We start from the raw sequence: 16,879 nt of genomic DNA, 5'->3' as shown, positions 1-16,879 counted from the left end.
GAGGCTTCTTGGTTAACGAGGGGTGAGGACCTGCCTGTGTGTGCCAGCACCCATCAGCAGCCTGGGGCTGGCAGATGTCCCTGCACACAGACAGGGGCTGTGTCCCCAGCCTGTCCTTGGGGCTGCCTCTCCCCACTGCCCATCTCACCAGGTCTGTGCTCTGCAGGCCAGTCAGAGGTGTCCAAAGCGAGCAGAGGTGTTCTCACCCCTGGCACGGATGTGGCTAATTCCTGAGAGATTGTGTTTGGCCAGGATTCAGGGGAAACTCCCAGCGGGGCAGGTTCTCCATCCTCCTACATCCCCCACACTCTTTCCATGTGCCAGACACAGTGTGCATCCTGCCATGTCCTCCTCCAGGCTCCTGTCCCCTTCCCCACAACCAACCTGCAGCCAAACCTGGGGGCTCTGCCCAGGAGTGTTCAGAGACAGGTCCTCTTTCTTTACAAAGGAAGGATATTTCACCTGGAAAACAGGTTTTCCTGACCTGGCAAAACGAGTGGCCCCAGTCCTGCAGGTGTCTTCAGTCTGGCGTTACCCACATGCCAGCACCAGCCGAGGGTGATGCCCGGGCTGTGGGTTTCGTCAGGGTGGAAAGGGAAGCGAGATGGCACAGGCAGGGGTTGTGCAACCACGTGGAGTTACTCATGGTCAGATGCAGCATCAAGAACCTGCTTTTCACGAGGAACTTGACTTGCTAATGAGGCCTGAATCTGGGTCAGGCATTTCCCACACTGGGGATGGGTGGACGCGAGCACCCCGAGACACGGGCAGAGCACCGGGCTCGGCGCTGGCTGCCACAGCCACGGGTGAATTTCTGCAAGGCTTCTGCCTCCTGCCAGTTGCAGCAGGCTGGGGTGTGTGTCTCTGCTGCTGCTGCTGCTGCTGCTGTGGATCTGGCCCTGAGATCATCACAGAAACTTGGCTTTCAGCTGAAGGTGTCTGATGGGGACAAGTCCCTTCAGGCCCTGGCTCCTCCTGACGACCACGGCCGCCTTCCTCCTGGGAGCAAAGTGAAGTTGCTCTGGAGATGATACATTATTTTCTTCAATACACATCAGCCAGACTGGGTGTGCTGCCCTTCCCGAGGTCACCCTGGGGTGGGGAAGAGCTTGACACCAACCAGACCATGGCCCACGCCCCAGAGGTCCTGCCAAGAGCAGGTCCTGCCCCAGGAGAACAGAGCTGACACCTCTGAGGCGGCTGCCTGGGTCACCCCAGCTCGTGTCCAATGCTGCCAGGGTGAGAAATCTTTCCCTGACACCTTCAGATGGCTGCTTTCCACCTGCTCCAGAGGATCCTGCCAGCCTGGAGAGATGCTCCAGCAGATTTGCTGAGTCCCCAGTGCTGCCCCACAGGGCAAACGCCCTGTGACTCTGTTTTATTCCAGTGTCGCTTTGTTCTTTGACCAAAATGTCCAAGATTGGGCCCAGCAGCCTGTTTCATTTGTATGCATGCCTGGGCTCTGGATGTGAATATGAAAATGGTGCAGCAAACAGAGGTTAAAGCCCAGGCAAGTGGTAATCAGATCTTACATCCCATGTGCCGACTGGGATGCCCTCGCCTGATTTGCAGGTTACCCTCGCCTTGTAGTCCTTTAATTCCTTGATCCAAGCGGCACATTCCATGAAAATCAATGTAAATAAGACTCCTGTGGTTCTGCCTCTCGCCGTCAGAGCCCAGCACTTGAGTCAGATGGTCCAAAAACTGCTCTCAGCCACTTATTTATTTTTTAAAATGAATCCAGCCTAGAGCAGGATTACGTGGATTAGCAGCTGAGCATTCCCCTGCCGACGGAACATGCCCAGCCAGACGGAGACGCGCTGATGGGAATCCTGTCCTGCAAATGTGACATGTATTTCCATGGCCTCTTGGCTGCTGGAATCTGAGCCCATCTGCTTGGCTGATCCCAAGGTCTGCCTGCCTGGCTCGGGGTGCCAGGCTGGGGCAGGGGGTGCTCCAAACCTCTGCCTGCAGGGAGGTTGTCCTTGCTGCTGGTGTGGATGCGGATGGGGGTCATGGAAACCTCCCTGGAGCAGGGGGTGCAGCGAGGTGAGGGCTCTGGCAAGCAGCTGCTGGCTTTGCTGGTGGAGCAGGAAGCCTTTTGTAGCAGGGAGGAGCTCCCTGGTGAAAGCCCTGCAGGTTTGGGGTGGGGGGATGAAGCAGGAAGCCACCAGGACAAATCCCAGGGCAGGAGTGATGGACTGGGCTACAAAATCGGGCTACAAAAATCTGGGTACAAAATCGCCGTATAAAATTGGGCTATAAAATCACTACATAAAACTGGGCTACAAAACTGAGGTACCAAACTACGCTGGTGTTTTTGCAGGCCTCAGAAGACAGCTGAGTACCTTGTGAGGGAGCATCCCCAGGACACGGTGTCCAGCATGAGGGACTGTGGAAATGGGTGGGAGACCCCCTCGTGCTCACAGGAAATCCCCAGTGGGTCCTGCATGGAGGGACACAGCCCAGCTGCTGTTGAGAAATCAAGATCCTCAGTCCTGGCTCCTGGTGGAGCTTGGCAGGGCAGGGTGGGCACCCAGGGCACTGCAGGCAGGGCAGGCAGCGTGTGAGCAGAGGGAGAAGCTCTTCCAAAGGGCCTTCCCCTTCCTCTGCCTTTGCTCTCAGGGTGATGCTGAGCACTGGGAAATACCCACACTTAATACAAAACATCAAAATCAGCAAGTGGCAGAGCAGGCTGTCCTGTGGTGCTCTGTCCCTGCTGTAGGGAGCAGCTCTGGCAGTGCCAGCTCCCTCTGCTCCCTGCCGAGCACCACGGCAAAGTGGGGAGGTGCCCAGCCCCAGCCTCGTGCCAGGGAAGCCCATTTGGCTAAACAACTTTTCACTGACACCTATTTTTTTTAATTTATTTTTTTTGTTGTTGTTGTTGTTGTTTTCCCCCCCGCCCCCTTCAGTGGAAGCCTTCCAAGGGTTTTTCAATTGCTGTCCTCTCTCGGAGCAGACAGCTGGCTCCTGCCCTGAGCTGGCCTGCCAGGCGCGCTGCCAGGCGGGCAGGACGTGTGTCCCACGCTCCCACGCACGCCCGTATGGCCAGCGGGTGCCAGGCAGCTGCACAGCCCTGGCACAGCCGCCAGCCCCAGGGACAGGCTCTGCTCTGCCCAGGGAGCAGCAGGGGCTGGCCCAGACCCTCGGCTGCAGCTGCCCTGGGTCCCCTCTGTGAGCCCAGGGGCCAAGGAGATGCCAGGGCCGGGCTGGTCACCTCCCTGAGCCAGCACCGGGGCTCTGCACCCCTCTGCTCGCCTCACCTCTGCTCCACCTGCCCAGCTTCCTCTAGAAAATGAGTCTTTAATGCCAGGGATGGCTCCTGGGGAGCTCCTTTGTGAAAGGGCCAGGGCCGCAGGGCAGTGCTGGGGTGTGGCTGTGTGGGCAGAGGGGTGCAGACCCCCGGTGCTGGCTCAGGGAGGTGACCAGCCTGGCCCTGGCATCTCCTTGGCCGCTGGGCTCACAGAGGGGACCCAGGGCAGCTGCAGCCGAGGGTCTGAGCCAGCCCCTGCTGTTCCCTGGGCAGAGCAGAGCCTGTCCCTGGGGCTGGTCACCTCCCTGAGCCAGCACCGGGGCTCTGCACCCCTCTGCCCACACAGCCACACCCCAGCACTGCCCTGCAGCCCTGGCCCTTTCACAAAGGAGCTCCCCAGGACCCATCCCTGGCATTAAAGACTCATTTTCTAGAGGAAGCTGGGCAGGTGGAGCAGAGGTGAGGTGAGCAGAGGCTGCATGGAGGAAGGCAGAAATAACTCTGACATGTTTGATGGTTTCACTTGTCAGCGCGGAGCTGGGGGTTCCTGTCCTGCCAGGAGTGACACAGGATCCTGCCTGGCTCAGCACAAGGATGGAATGGGATTGGACAGAAGGAATGGAACTTCCTGAGCTGGAAGGGACCCCCAGGATCATCCAGTCCAACCCCCAGCACCCCCAGCCTGGGCATCCCTGGAGCGCTGTCCAAAGGCTCCTGGAGCTCTGGCAGCCTCGGGGCCGTGCCCATTCCCTGGGGAGCCTGGGCAGTGCCAGCACCTCTGGGGGAAGAACCTTTCCCTAAATCCAGCCTGAGCCTGGCCTGGCCCAGCTCCAGCTCAGGTCATGTCAAGGTTTGGACATGGAGGATCCTGTGAGTCACTGAACGAGCACCAAGGAAAAGGAAGTGTCGAACAGCTTTTCATTCCAGACACACCATTCCTCCTCCACCGAGCCAGGCAGGAGTGCGTGCTGATAATCTGGGATCCCGTAATTAAATACCCTGCAGCCTGAATATGGATAAGAAGGCACAGTTATGGTTTTGTGGACTGTGTCACTTGTGGCATTTCTGTGGGTTGGAGTTGCTTTGCTTTGCAACTGAAGTGCTCGTGTAGCTGCTGCGTGTGGCACACTATCAATCATGGGTGTGAAAAATCCCCCAAGCCACCAGAAAATGGAAACAATCTTGAATGCTCCTGAAGTGAAAGCGCAAAGCCATTCCCAAGACATTCCTTCAACAGTGAAATGGCTTTTTAAGGAATTCAGACACAAGATATAATAAGGGAAAAACTATACAGAGAAAGAAAAGCACCCCACCTGCAGCAGCACAGTAGGACAGGAAATTGAGGGTGGAAGGACTCTGAAGGTCTTTCATTCAACCTTCTGCACCAAGCAGGATCAGACCAGGCTGCTCAGGGATTTTTTTTCCATGATCAGTCAGGTCCTGAAGGTCTCCAAGGACAGAGGCTGCACAGCCTCTCAACTTGCTGCCAGGTTTGACCTTCCCCATGGTGAATTATTCTCCCCATATCCAGTCCAAGGTTGTTCTGGTTTGCTGCCTTCACCCTTTGGTTGTGGAGATCCTGGATCTTCCTTCTCCGTGATCTCCTTGGCTGTGGAGATTCCCCTTGGATGCTTTCTCATCCCCACTCTGAACAAACTCCATTGCCTCTCATGGAGCACCCTGCAGCCCGTGGACACCGCAGTGGCCTCCTCTGGATTCCCTCTGCTCTGCTGAAGGACCCAGCCCCAGATGAGGTATCCAGCTGTACCCAGTGAGTGTGAGTGGAGGGAGGTCTGGACTCTCCCAGGCACCTCCAGCCCTGGGGTCTGGGTTTCCAGGGACCCCCTCTCGCCGTGTGCAGGTGAGGACGTGGCCACAGAGACCCACATGGGAGATCCTGATGAAAATCCTGGTAGGAGAGAGCTAAAAGCATTGTCCAAGAGGCTGGATGGACAGAGCAGCAATCAAAGGTATCAATGCCACTTTCAGAGGAGGTGACAGCTTTCCTAGAGCTCCTCCTGAGGAACAGGGGAGGGGCAGCTCTGATCTCTGCTCTGGGACAGGGACAGCACCCAGGGAACGGCTGGAGCTGGGCCAGGCCAGGCTCAGGCTGGATTTAGGGAAAGGTTCTTCCCCCAGAGGTGCTGGCACTGCCCAGGCTCCCCAGGGAATGGGCACGGCCCCGAGGCTGCCAGAGCTCCAGGAGCCTTTGGACAGCGCTCCAGGGATGCCCAGGATGGGGGTGCTGGGGGTCTGGGCAGGGCTGGGGTTGGAATCCGTGATCCTGTGGGTCCCTTCCATCTCAGGCCGTTCTGTGATTCTCTGACACTCCAGGGAGCTCATTTGTCCTCTCTGGGACAGCACCAAAACCACAGCACCTGCCACCCCCCTGAAGAAACGCCCTGGGGAAGTGGGAGGAGGCAACACCATCCAGGGTGGAGATGCTCAGGGTGGGGAAATCAGCAGGGCTGCAGCTGCTCTGTGGCAGAGAAGGAGCAGCACCTCCCTCCCTCCCTCCCATCCCCGGGCGCGGGGCCAGCGCGTCCCGGCACGATCAGGCAGCTCCCGTGCACAGGGCTGCGGCTCTTTACTGGGGGACGCTGTTGACAGCCCTTGAAGAGCTTCCCAACCCTTTCCTGCCTCCTTGGAGGTGTCTGCCACCCCTGGTATGGCACCCAAGGGACCGTGGTGGTGGCAGGGACACAAACTCCAGTTAAATGTTTTGGGCAGTGTTTGCTCCCTGGTGCCGTGGGTACCGCCAGGACTCCGCTTGCAGCAGCCGAAAGGGAAGGTCCAGGGGGTCAAGGAACACCCTTTGCCATCCATTTAGAGCTGCTGTACCTCTCTGAGGGTTTGGATGCCACCTGCAGCAGGTACAACCCCTCGGTGTCTTCCTCTGGTCCTCTACACCTGTGGATACCTGCAGAGAATCCCACTGCTGTCCTTCAGAACCCTCTGTGTCCCTCACGGGATGAAGCAGATGATCTGCAGGGCCTCCTGTTCCCAGTGTTCACCATTTGGAGCCATCAACAGGTCCTGGCCACCATCTCCTGGGAGTGGGGCAGGTCCTGCTGTGCAGGGATGTCAGATGGGTGTGAAATGGATTGCAGGGGAAGAGGACAGTGTGGTGGTGTGGGGTTCCTCCTTGGCTCTGGAGTAATATAATTATATCAGTAATAATATCAGGAATAATATCAGTAATAAACCAATAACACTAAATACTGTCAGATCCACCCCGTTGTGAGGAACAGGGAAATGGGTGGGTTTTTCCTTTTGAGACAGAAACGTGGCAGTTCTCAGGCTGTGCCAGAGGATGTTCAGGTTGGATATTAGGAAAAGTTTCTCCACGGAAAGAGTGATGAGGGTGGAGTCACCGTCCCTGGAAGAGTTCAAGAAACCAGCAGATGTGGCACTTTGGGATTTGGTTGAAGGATGGACTTGATGGTCTTGGAGGCCTTTTCCAACCTTAATGGTTCTGTGTTTCTCCCCTGGCAGGGTGAGTGACCTCTCAGCCTGAGCCCTGACTGTTTCCCCTGAGTGAGGACACAGTTCACAGCAGCCCTGTTCACAGAGAGGGATTTTCCTGTGGATTCCCTTCCTGAACTCGTCTGACACAAACGAGGGAGCACGGGAGTGTTGGGGTGGAGTCACAGGAGGTGGGGGAATGGTTCAGTCGAGAGTAGGAGTGGGGATATTGCCCTGCTTGGTCCAGGGCACGTTCACCTGCTGAGCAGGGGCTCAGTGCTGCTGGCCCAGGTGCTGGAGAGGGCAGCAAGGGCTGAGGGGGGGTGCTGGGGCAGGGATTCTGGCATGTGCCTTCCCTGCCAGCTTCCCATCTCAGCTGCTGAACCAGTTTGTCCACAGCAGGCCAGTTCCTCCCTCTTTATCCTGGGGCAGCGGTGCTGCAGTGTTTAAATCCAGATTTACCTGGCCTAGAAACAGTTCATCCCACACTCACTGGTGCTTAAAGAGCTCATAGAATCACAGAATCTCAGACCTATTTGGGTTGAAAGAGACCTCCAGCCCCCTGCCATGGGCAGAGACGCCTTCCAATAAATCAGGGTGCTCCAAGCCCTGTCCAGCCTGGCCTTGGACACTTCCAGGGATCCAGGGGCAGCCACAGCTTCTCTGGGTAACCTATGCCAGGGCCTGCCCAGCCTCAGAATAAAGAATTCCTTCCCAAGATCCCATCTAAACCTGCTCTCTGTCGGTTGGAAGCCATTCCCCTGTGTCCTGTCACACCAGGATGATCGTGACCACCTCAGCAGGGCAGTGACTCCAACACCCTTCCAAACCAGGAAGGATTTCCCCACAGCTACACCCCTGGAAAGAGCCCAGACAGGGCAGGACATGGTGACCACGGCACCCACATTTCCTGGCCCTTGGCTGGGGCCCATAACCCCAGAAATACCTGGCCACCAGCCCTCTGCGTGGGAGAAGGGCGGGTGGAGAGAGAAACACGGGCTCAAATCCAACAAGAAGGATTCCATCCGAGTCTGGCTGGAGGCGGCGCTTCCCAGAGGTTGGGTCAGGAATCCTGGGTCCTCCTGACCCTTCTCTGGGCTGTGAGATGCTCAGGGTACATCTCCACGTGCCTCAGCTCTGGGGACCCACCAGGGGATTGTGTGGCAAGGTGGGCTCTGCTGGGGCACAGAGGGGTGACAGGAGAGCCCCTTGTGCAGGAGCCCTGGAGCTCCTCCTCACCCCACAGCTGCACAAGATGGTTTTGTGGTCTGGGAGGTGTTTAAAGGATCTTCAGAATGCAATTGGTCATCTGTGAGCAGAGCAGAGCCTTTCTGGAGATGGTTTTGTCTCTCCCAGTCCTCTCATCTTTTTGTCCTGTGCCTGCAAATACACGAGCAGGTGAAAAGCTGGTGTCTGCTGTCTTTAATGTGTGGATTTCATACTGGATTCACAGACATCTGTGCTGCACCACTGATGAGGTTAATTTACAAAGATAACCTCTTACCATGGCCCCCTGCACTCCCTTGCAAACTCCACCAGGCTTAGGGGAAACTGAGGCAGGCAGGAAAGGAGGGGCTGGGGACGGTGGAAGGGCCGAATTGCTGGAAGCAAAAGGCAAGGAATAGCTTTTATACCCACATTTTATAATTCATTTTATTACACATATTATCACATATACATTTTACTGTTAAACAGCAGGAACCTCCCTGGCTGTCAGGGAGCAGGTGACCACATCCACGGGGTCCCTCTGGGGCAGGGTGGGAGGTGACCACATCCACGGGGTCCCCCTGGGCAGGGTGGGAGCTGTGGATTGGAGATGTCAGGGAGCAGGTGACCACATCCACCGTGTCCCCCTGGGCAGGGTGGGAGGTGACCACATCCACCGTGTCCCCCTGGACAGGGTGGGAGCTGTGGATTGGAGATGTCACACATCCACCGTGTCCCCCCGGGCAGGGTGGGAGCTGTGGATTGGAGCCGGGGCTGAGCAGGGCTCCGCGGGGCGGGGCCCAGGCTCGCTCGGGAGGAGCAGAGGATGCTGCAGGGAGCGTCCGGGGAGCTGAGCTCTCCTCCGGCACTCTTGGACAGAGTTTCCTCCTCCCCCGTGGGCAGAGGCCGGGAACGGCACGTCCTCTCTGGCCGACCTCTCCGGCCGGGTCAGCAGGTCCCGGCTGGCCCGAGCCACAGGAATGCTGGAGCCCTTCTTGACTTCAGCTGGCTTAAAAATATCCTCTGACAAATACCTGCACAAACAAGGGGAAAAAACAAACCCACCTCACCCTTATTAAAAAAAAAAACAAACCAAAAGAATCTGTAATTTTCCACAGCGCTAAGCCACAGTCTTTGGTGTCCCAGCACCGTGGGGGTCGCAGCCCCCCGTGGCGGTGCCTTGGCTGGAGCTGGAGCTGGTCCTGCCCAGCGGGGCGAGGCTCCGGAGATGGGAGCAGCCGCTTCCCGGCAGGACCTGGCAGCCGGCTGAGCCTCGCCCCGCTCCCGGCTCCGGCTCCGGCTCCGGCTCCGCTCGGGGCAGCTCCCCGTGCTCCTCTCCCCGCTCCCACCCGGCTGCAGGGACCACCTGGATCCCCTGGGAAAGGTGGGAGCGTCCTTGAGCGCAGGCTGGGGCTGGGGCAGGTGAGGGATGCTCCCCGGCCTGAGCCCCGAGCCCAGGAGTGCTGCTGAGGGAGCAGGGAACGCTGCTGCCACAGCTCTGGAGGGGTTTCACGGCTCTGGGAGCTAGCGAGGAGAAATTCCCAACGTGGGCTGTCCATGCAGCGGGGAGAAGGAGGGCAGGGAGTGCCCTGTGCCCAGCTGGGAACCGGGCATGGGGTGCAGGGCTGGGCACCGGGCACAGGACTCAGCTCTGTTCACGGGGCTGGAGGCAGCCCCAGGGGGAGAATCCCCTCTCTGTGAACATGCAGCAGGCATGAGCTGCACATCCCAGCTCCATGGGAAGGGCTGTCCCTGCCACGGCACTCAGCCCTCGCTTCCCAGAGGGGTCCTGAGGCACTGGGCAGCCCCCAGCCCTCCTCCTCTGTGCCCCCAGCTCTGGCCTGTCCCCACTGCACTGTCCTGGGGCCTCTGACTGCATCTTTGCCTCTGGAAGGACTCCCCCATCCACAGCCTGTCCTGCCAGAGCCTCCTGTGGCCATGGGCATAAACCCAGAGCAGGATCCCAGCGGTGCAGGGGCCCTGGCCGAGCTCCCCTCTGGGTTCCTGGGATGCTGGTGCAGGGATGCTGTCAGCTCTCAGGGCTGTCAGACCCAGCTGCTGTGTTCGGGCCAGACTCTCTTGGGCACTGCAGGAGCCAGGTTGGAGCCTCTGGTGGCCTCTGCTCCTTGCAGTGTCACCTGGTCACAGCAGGAAATGCCCCACCTGACCACGCTCACATCGTCCCCACCCCTCACCCCCCACACAGGGACATCACCCCCACGGAAAGTGGCAGCTCTGCCTTCTGCAGGTCCTGCCCGGAGCCTCGCTCTCCGAGGGGCACAGGGAGATGATGGCCGGGCTGTGGCTGGCACCAGCTGGCACCTGGCCAGTGCTGAGCAGGGCTCCTCCAGGGCTCTCCAGGGAAGCAGCAGGGAGCCTTGGTCCTGTGTGGGTGCCCACAGGGCTGGCTGTCCCTCGGGGTGTTCAGGGTGCCTGGGTGAAGGTCCTGAGCACTGTGGCTGGGTGCTGCAGCCCAGCTTGTGCAGAGTAGGACAAGGCTGGAGGGCTGTGGGAAGGCATGGCAAGGTTTGGAATGAGGGGATTTTGGGGATCTTGCAGGATTTGGGACGTTCCTGTCCTGCTCCTGGCTGCTGTGGGGCACAAGGTGATCTCTTGGAGCCCAAGGACGGGAGGGCTCTGCTTCCAAAGGGAGCCTGATTGTGCTTCCAGAGGGAATCCAGCTGTGTTGTCAGAGCAGGGATCAACAAGCAGGACATCCTGGCTGGGGATGGAGCCTGTCCCAGCTGGGAGAGCCCTGTCCTGGGTGCAGGTGTGTGTGAGTGCTTGCATGGAGCACCGTGTGTGTGTGTGTGGACACCAAGTGTGTGGGTGTCAGCAATCGTCTGTGTGTGTGTGTGTTACACTTGTGTCTGTGCCTCTGCCCGTGCTCCTGTGTCCTGCTCTCCTCCCCTTTGGCCAGGGAGGGTGAGATTAACCTCCAGATCCTTCCTACCAGCATGTGCTCCTGCTCTCTCCCTTGGAAATGCCGTTTTTCAGATGAGAAAATATGGAAGCGCCTTCAGTCCCTGCTCAGTGACCTTCAAAACCATCCAGCAAATTGGGCTTGGACGCCGAGCCCGGCCAGATGGCCCTTCTCAAACACGCTGGCCGTGCAAACGGGGCTTTACTCCTGGATCCTGCTCCAAGGCAGCCTCGTGAAACGGCGCGTTCAGTCTGTGCTCTGGGAAGGCAGCCACACCGCCCCGTGCCGAGGAGGAGGCGCTGGGGCCGTGCCAGGCCGGGCTGGGCAGGGACAGCGCTGGCAGCCAGGAGCCTTCGGGGTGGTAATTGAATTGTGAAGCCCAGAGTTAAGTGGGAGGGATCCCAAACTGGAGGGGAGAGGGAGCGGGATGGATGGGGATGGTGGAGGGTGCTGGAGGACACCTCTGGGGCTGGTGGGGATGAGCCCACAGGAGTGACAGGGTGGCAGGGGATGGGGACAGGCCAGAGGGGACTCCTGGAGCCCAGGAGAGGAAAGAGAAAACCAAAATATAGCCAGGGAGGGGAGGGGAGGGGAGGGGAGGGGAGGGGAGGGGAGGGGAGGGAAGGGAAGGGAAGGGAAGGGAAGGGAAGGGAAGGGAAGGGAAGGGAAGGGAAGGGAAGGGAAGGGAAGGGAAGGGAAGGGAAGGGAAGGGAAGGGAAGGGAAGGGAAGGGAAGGGAAGGGAAGGGAAGGGAAGGGAAGGGAAGGGAAGGGAAGGGAAGGGAAGGGAAGGGAAGGGAAGGGAAGGGAAGGGAAGGGTTAAAAAGACCTGTAAGAGCTGAGCCTCTCTGGAAACACGGGAGACAGCTGGAAAAGATTTAAATATCTTTTTGCTGTGTGTCTGGGAGCTGTGGGTGCCAGCGAAAGGTAGTCTTATTTCTGATAATATCTGGTCTGACACACTCAATGTGTTTAACAGTTTTCAGTTCACTCAGGCAGATGAGCCTAACTAGGAAGCGACCACGCAGGGATTCCAGGATGCTTCATTAGCATGCAATCTGGAGACGAGTGCTCTGCCTCTACATGCAAAGGGAGGCTGAAGCTGTTGCAGAAGCTGTGACTGAGGGATCCATCTCCCAGATCGGGGGCTGACCAAACCTCCAGCACAGATCCTGCGGGGATGTGGGGTGCGGTGCCTGGAGGGGTGCTGGGGCTGAGGGCCCTTTGTCACACCCCCACACTGGTGACCAACAGCAGCAACCTCCCCAGCACCACCAGCAGCAATCAGGTCTCTCACCACTCACCTCCCTTGTGTGTCCTTGGTCACCAGCGAGAGGTGGATGATGCTGGTGCCTCCAGGTCAGCAGCACCAGGAACATGGGGCAGCGCTGGGACCTGGGGAGTGCAGGGGGGTCCTGAAGGAGCTCAATGCCCATAAATGCTTCCCAACAGGATTGCCATGGCCCTGCTGCTGACCTGAACCTCTGGCAAGGGTTTCATGCCTTCACCAGTGCGAGGAATCAGCCATATCCCCAGAGGTCTCTTGCCCAGGAGGTCCTCCCTTGGCTGCTGGGGGGCTGTGACAAGTGCTGTGAGCTGTCAGGGTGATGCTGAGCCCAGAGGAGCTGCTGCAGCCTGGTGCTGTGGAGACAGGGAATGGTGTGCTGGACTGCAGATTCCCCTGCCCTCGTGCTTGGCCGTGGTGGCTGTGCCAGAAGGGAAGATTAGAGAGTGAATGAAGCTGTTGCACGACATGCGCCATTTTCTGTGCAGCAAAGGTATGTTTAACCACATGGAATTGCTGCCAAGAATTAGCATTGAAGACTATTATTAGCATTGCTATTATTAAAGAACAAATTTCCCCCTAAATGTTGTTCTGGAGCAAAATCCAGTGTATGATTGTGCACCAAAGGTTGATTGGAAATTTTCTGCCAAAGGTTGGTCAGCAATTTCCCACCCAACTGGGATCACATGAAAAATGAAGCCATCAGCTACATGAGACTATTCCTAAAGTATCTGTCTGTTTTTCAGCAAAACTCCGGCCCTTCAAAATGCAATGATTTGGTTTTTCAACTAAAAAGAAAAAAATAACTCTTGAAATTTCCCCAGATAAAAGTATGAAAATTTAATCCCACTGTGCCACCCTTGGTTTGACAGGATGTGACCTTGAGCATGTCCATGGCAAACATGGGGACAAACCCTGCTGCTGTTGGACACCTGTGCATGGACTGAGAGTTCAGCATCGGTCTTTATGTGATGGTGGAGAATCCATCCCTCCTTTTCCCAGCAGGATAGAGGATAAGGCAGATTAAAGGCAGATTGCCTTCCCTGTTACTGTTCTGGGGAGCAACTCAGGTGCTGGTCTCACCTGGAAACCTGTTCTCTGCACAAAGCTGAGGGACTCCCTGGAATGGTTTTCCATCAGAAACCAGGGGTTTATTGGAATCAAATCTTTCTCTGGGAACTTGTCGATCTCGCTGCCATTTTCCCGGGAAGAAGCCTCGCAGAATCACTTTGACTTTCTCGTTTCAGCAGTGTCAAAATGTTTATTCCGATCATGTCAAAACACGAAGTTCATTTCAGGAAAGTAAAAATATTTCATTTTGACTTTATCATTTCCTTCACTTAACTTCCACTTTATGTTCCGTGAAAGTACTTTTTAATAGGCGCCGCTTGAGATCTCCTCGCGCCACGGCATCCCGGGGAGGAAGCGACGCGGGAGCGTCACACGTGGCGTTTCCGAGGCCTGAATTAGCATTTGGGGGAATTTTCATTTCACAGGACGTGCTGCACGTGTGGCTCTGCCTCGCAAAGCAGAGCAGGCGCCTCGTGTGCTGCCGGGGCTGTCTTGGTGCTTCCTCCCCTCCCAGCCCTTTGCAGGCACCCAAAAAATGCTTCTCATTGGGGTTCTGTCCTGGATCCTGGAGCTGCCGGGATGGTGAAGGGGATGGGGGCTTCAGGACAGCCCTCAGGTGTCGGTCTAGGGGGCTGGGAAGGATCGAGGGTGCACGGGATGTTGTGGGAATCAGTCAGATGGAGATCCTGCTGGCCTGGTGGGGTGGGATGGGAGCTGACACCAGCACCAGCCGAGGACACCAAGCCTTGGCACTGCCCAGAGGGGCTGAGGGAGGGGGGGCTCAGTCTGCACTGCCCTCCTGGTGTCTGATCTGTGAGATCCCAGAGGTCCACCTCTCCTCCTGCCACTCCTCTGGCTCCTTCTCACTGTACAAATCTCTCCCTTCAGGTAGGGTGGTGGTGTGACCCCCCCCAGCTCTGCCCAGACCCTGCTCTTCCAACTGCCCCTCACCCATCACTGGCTGGCAGATGCTGAGGAGCTGGAAGTCCTCCTGTTCACACCATTCTGAGACCATTCAGACCAGTTTTGCAGCAGCCAAGGTACTGAAGCATCCAGTCCACAGGCACTGGAGCATTGGAGCATCCAGCAGTCTGTGCATGTCCTGCTGGTGAACACGGCTCCAGTGCTGTCTGGGGGTCCAGACAGGGCAGGTCCAGTCCCCCTCACTGCCATGGATGTGTTGGATCTGCCCACTTCATCCCCTCTGAGCTCCTGTTTTCCTTTTCAGCCTCATTCTTCCCACCATGGAGGTGCTGGGCACCTGACCGAGGTTGGGCACATCCGTGTCACTCCTTCCCTCCCTCTCCTGAATTGTGAACTTCACACAATAAACCAAAGTGTTGAACAGCTTCATCACCATCAGGAGCAAACTGGTTTGTGCCCCAGAGCTGGGGGGCAGAGGAGCCCCATTTCCTGGCCAGGTGGGCAGAGAGGGGGAAGCACAGCATTCCAGTGGACACCTCAACATTCCATTCCAGTGGACACCTTTGTCCAGGTGCTGCTGGAAGCCACCAGGGAAAGGTGCAGGGAGTTGCATCTGGCAAGGGCTGCGCTGGCATGGGAAGGATCATAGAATCCCAGAATATCCTGAGTTATGGACAGGGAACCCAGGAGGATCATTGAGTCCAACTCCTGGCCTTGCACAGGACACCTCAACAGTCCCACCCTGTGCCTGAGAGCGTTGTTCACGTCATGTTTGAACTCTGTCAGGCCTGGGAGTGTGACCATTCCCAAGGATGTTGGAGATTTGTGTACCCAGACCCAGCCAGCTCTGCTCTGCTCTTCCCCCTGGCCCTCTGTGCTCATCCCAGCCTCTGGAAAAGCAGGGCTGGAGCAGCAGCTGAGAGGTGTAGGAGGACATTGACTCAGAAAGTTCTCTGAAATTCCAGGTCTTACCCCACAGAGCCCCAGCTTCCCCAGTGGGCACCTGGCATCTGGGAGCAGGGGGACCCTGGGCTCTGGGGGACAGAGGTGGCAGCTCAGTGTCCCCAGCTCTGTCTGTCCCCAGGGGGTGATGGCTGAGCAGAGGGGCTGCAGATCCAAGGGGCCGGTGGGTTTGCAGGTGGCTGATGGAGCTGCTTCTGCACGGAGCCTCCTGCTGCCAGGGGGTTGAGTGATAATTATCCAGGTGCTTGGGAAGCAGGGGAATGAGCCAGCCCCGTGTTTCTGCTGGGGACAGAGGATTCACCACCCCCCCTCTAGTGAATGGCAGCCCTGTGTGTGCCTTGCAGCCAGGAATGGGGACACCTGCACCCAGGAATGTGCTGCTCTGCATCCGTGGGGATGAGTGAGGAGGTCAGGGATGAGCCTTGGGCAAGCCAGGGATGGGAGCACCATGGGATGGGAGCAGCTTTGGTTGCGAGGAGCCACAAAGCTGTCCAACCTGTCACCTTCCCCACCAGCATGCCTGCCTGGAGGGGCTGGCCTCCAAGTGGGGAAACTGAGGCAGCAGGTGAGCGAGCCCAGCGTGTTTCTGCAGCATCGGGAGCTGCTACAGCTCCAGGGTGACCTGGCAGTGTGGGCAGGGAGCTCTGAGTGCCATCCCCAAGGGCTGAGGTGGCCGAGGGTGAGGGCAGGGAGAGGCACCTGCTGCAGCAGAGGAGGAAAAGCGCAGCGGGAGGAACGGAGCGGCACCAGGAGGGAGAGGCACCCACGGAGCAGCACAGCAGGAAGGGCTGCCCAGGCTGGGACCCTCTGCTTGGCTCGGCCCTGGGGAGCTGGGCTGGAAAAATAAGGCTGGGAGAGAGGGTGAGAAATGTGGGAGGGTTTTGACTAAGAAAGGCAAGACTGAGGGAAAAAAACATCGCTGGGCTCCAAGTGGGCAAAAGGCTGCAGAGAGAGGAGGGAACGGCGCACCCTTGGGCAGAGGAAGGAGGTCATGGGTGTAAACCACAGCCAGGGAAATTTGGGATAAATCCCTGGAGAAATGCTCGGGGGAGGACGGAGGCCCAGGGAGAGGAGGGGGCTGGCACCACTCAGGCTCAGGGGATTTTGGGGTCCGGGTTCTGAGGGCGCTCAGGTGCCAGCCTGGCTGAGCCTCCCCGGAGCAGTGACACCAGGAGATGTGTGGCTTGGCCAGCAGGTCCCCAGCTGCCTGGCAGGGGCTCAGGGAACACACCCCAGCTGCTGGGATGTGCCTCCAGGGACAGCTGGAGCCTCTGCAGCCATCACTGTCGCTGTGGGTTGTGAAACAGAGCACTTGTCAAGTCCCGCCTGTATATTGTATTATATTTATTATATTATATTGTATCTATTAGATTATATTGTACTTCATTATATTATTAGAGCTGTCAGGCCGAGCACTTCCAGGCTGGAACCATCAGCTCCTCAGTTGCTTGGGTAACCTCAGGCCATCCCTTTGGAGCAGGAATGGGGCTGCAGGAACAGGATTGCCACGTGACCGTGGCATGAAAGACGCTGTTACAGGAACAACTGGTGGCACCACGGGTGACAAACAGCACAAGGATGCAGGAAACTCAGCGCCAGCGTCCCCCAGGCATGGCTGCTGGGCAGGGACGGGTCTGCAGTGGGCAGTGTGAGGCAGGAGCATCCCTGGGGTGCTGGGGAGGGGATGAAGGTGGGGGACACAGAGCTGCTGCTGCTGCAGACACCTCTGTCCCCAGGGCGTGCAGTGCCAGGGGGGGTGTCCCCAGGGGGTGCGTGAGGAGGGGGATGCAG

The sequence above is a fragment of the Poecile atricapillus genome, chromosome 24 (assembly GCF_030490865.1).
Source record: "Poecile atricapillus isolate bPoeAtr1 chromosome 24, bPoeAtr1.hap1, whole genome shotgun sequence".
Taxonomy (NCBI): Eukaryota; Metazoa; Chordata; class Aves; order Passeriformes; family Paridae; genus Poecile; species Poecile atricapillus.
This window is presented reverse-complemented; position numbering follows the sequence as displayed.